Source organism: Penaeus japonicus, unplaced genomic scaffold, assembly GCF_977035675.1.
Source record: "Penaeus japonicus unplaced genomic scaffold, GWHDUDI00000001_assembly GWHDUDI00000012, whole genome shotgun sequence".
NCBI classification, from domain to species: Eukaryota; Metazoa; Arthropoda; class Malacostraca; order Decapoda; family Penaeidae; genus Penaeus; species Penaeus japonicus.
In genome coordinates, this window is record NW_028234414.1 from 45642281 (window position 1) to 45645410 (window position 3130).

Genomic DNA, 3130 nt, shown 5'->3' on the forward strand with positions numbered 1-3130 from the left:
CCTCTTTTTGCATATATAATTTAAATGTTTTTACTAGAAAATTCATATCCCACTAATAACTAATGCAACAGACTAAATAACATGACTTCAGACATCAAAAAGGAAAATATAAAAATCTAGACATTTCCCAGTTAGGTAGATAACTAAATATAAGTAAATAGACAAGTCGTATTTCACACAAAAAAGAGAAAAAATCTGCACATTGTTATTTGCGACTTAAAAAAAAAAAAAAAAAAAAAAAAAAAAAAAAAAAATATATATATATATATATATATATATATCTTGACATCTATAGTTTCATAGATAAGAAAATATTTTAAAACAGAAAATATGTCTCATTTTACTAATAAAGAATCAGAAAAAAACACTGATTGACAAGGTTTCTGACAAGGACTTATTTCACTTATAAACAATAATAAGTTAAATGTTTGATATGACGATTCCTGATACCAATAATAATTACTACAATTTACTATAAACAATTCCTTTTAATATACAGGTAATATAAAATAAGTAGAAATATGCTTAAAGTGGAAATTAATGATTCATCCAGAAATTCTCTGACTGCTAAGCCATCCTAAAACCATTGTTCACAAACATTTTCTGACATCAAACCCTAAACGATTATCATTATTTTTGCAGTGTACTGCATCATGCTCTAGTTCATATGTGTCTTCTTCTTTGGCAATATCAATATTCTCAGTTGTGGCTAGATTATGCAACATAACACAAGCTGCAACCTATTAAAAATAAAAAAAAATATGTATCAGCACCATAGTTTAAATTCCACACACCCATACATTAGTATATACATTTTATATCATATTTATACTAATATTTTGTATAACCAGCATTATTTTGAAAGAAGAATAATTACCTCTGCCATCTCTTGCTGTGGGTAATTTTCTGCTGATTTTCTGAAGCAGGTTTCTGGTGCACTGCTTTGGCAGTTGATAACGTTTCAAGAACTCCTCCTCTGACTGCATGACAACTGGATCCTTCTATCTCTCACCACTAAACGTGGCAGACAGACCTCCTCCACTTCCTCAACTTGGTCCACATTACCATTATTACCTATAATAAAGAGGATTCACACAATAGTACACAATTCCCAAATATACAGGGGGGTAGGGTTGTTGGCATTTGCCAGCGCATAAAGCATGGAGGCCACAAAATTACTTCATAAGGTCATATTCTGAAAAATTAATTGATAGCATTAATTTCAGATATATAAATCATTGCACATAGGTTTCATTACGTCAAATAATAATTTAAAAAACTGACTCATATCCTATATCAATTTATTACTTGGCAAAAATGTAAATTATGATTTTCTATTAAATGTGACATCAAGTATAGGAGTTTAATGATTCTACACAAACTAAGTACATTAAAGGATGACAATACCATGATGAAATACAGTTTAATGACTGATTTCCGTTTTTCAAATAACTATTTTTAAGTGGGAGTGATAACAGCTGATGAAGCAAGAAAACCGCGATACTGGACACGCTACAGGTTGACAGTACCTTCACCTCACTGGCCTAAATATGTCTATTAATGCACGTCAACCACTTCTTATGTGCTTCATACCTTCTTAAAAATGTTATTGGTGTCGTTTGTTCAGCATTGAAGTTGACTTTTGACGAACGAAGTCGTAGATAAGAGCTCAGGAGACAGGTTTCGTTTTTGATTATTCTTGGAACGCTGTTGATGTGTTCCAAAATTCAATGGTGTCAACAAAAGTCTCCGACAAAATATCTGATGATTAAGAGACACTTTGCAAAGCCTACTATGGTACGAATTAAAATACAGTCGGTTCATATAAATGTTTTAGTTTTATTAGAGAAGAAGCTTTTTGTTTTTTGTTGTAATAATTTCGATTCGGGACGGCTCTGGGGAGGGTTAGCCGATCGCAATTTTTTTTCGTTAGGGTGGCTATAATATCTTCGGGCGAGCCCAAACAAATTCCGTTTAACTAATCCGATTTTTCATATTCGGGTTGGTAAGGTATTCGTTCGGGCCGGTACGAAGTTTAAAAAAAACGGCCCTAAGTCTCTTTCCAGGTTGGTTCCAGCGTCGGAGGTTCCCGGGTTCGAGACCAGTCAAGTCTTTCTTCGGGAAAAGTTAACAGGTGCCCTTGGCACTTGCTCGTGTTTGGCGGTTGACGAGCGTTCTCTTCGGAGATAACGTCCCCCACTCGAGGTCAAAGGTCACTCCGGTCGGCAGTCACGCAGGGAAGGCAGCACAGGCCTCTGGATTATAAGTTGGTTCAAATCTATATGAGGTTCTGGTTCGGTCCGATTGGGTGGTTGTTTTGCATCATTTGCGATCAATTTGCCGTGATTTGCGATTCAAATTATTGGAAATATTGCTCGATACTTTTTATTTCTTCACGTCTATTCATTTAATTTCAAAACAATTACAAATTTTGTTAGAAATTATGTGGGTAAAAATATCAAGATCTTAAGATCAAAGATTACCATAAGAAATTAAAGATAAGATTAAATCAGATCAGATAAGATTAACTTAAAAATAGTCTGTTTGTTTTACACATAATAAACGTTATTGTGAAAAATGCGAAAGAGGAAAAAGAGATTTTAAAGAAATTTACGTGTTGGCGTTGGAAATTGACTGTAGCAATGACCGTATTTTTAAATACTTCATTATTGAGGAATGGCAAAATCTTACGCATTATTCTAGCTATTTATTGCTTACTGTTAAGTAATTTCTGGAGAAGAAAGAGAGAGAGAGAGAGAGAGAGAGTGAGAGAGAGAGAAAGAATTAAAGAGCAAAGAGAAATTTTGGAATCATTTTATATTCATATTAAATAAATAATCTAAACGTTATTAAAATTTCAAAAAAAGTATTCATCGAGACTTTTCCACTGTTACACTGAAATGATTTTATTTGGAAACAAATAAATAGTTAAAAAAACTTTTGTCTGCATATCTCTTGAACTGTTATTAAGCAACCTGTATGAATTTCCAGATGCATAAAAACATGTTACCAGAAAAAAAAAGAGAGAGAAAGAGAGAGAAAGAGAGAGAGAAAGAGAAAGAGAAAGAGAAATGGAGAGAGAGAAAGAGAAAGAGAGAGAGAGAGAGAGATGATATATGTTAGACCTTTT

The 3130-nt window shown here is 33.0% G+C and overlaps 1 long non-coding RNA gene across 2 annotated transcripts; it reads right to left on the bottom strand.

Moving 5' to 3' along the window:
* Positions 1-684: 684 nt before the first annotated feature.
* On the bottom strand, positions 685-1722 carry LOC147470871 (uncharacterized). 2 transcript variants are annotated; one of them, XR_015191412.1, is made up of 3 exons: positions 1594-1722; positions 878-1074; positions 685-740 (listed from the first exon to the last, which is right to left on the bottom strand). It is a non-coding gene; the product is annotated as an uncharacterized LOC147470871 (long non-coding RNA). The 2 variants fall into 2 exon arrangements; XR_015191413.1 differs by lacking the exon at positions 1594-1722 and adding an exon at positions 1408-1449.
* Between the last annotated feature and the right edge of the window lie 1408 nt (positions 1723-3130).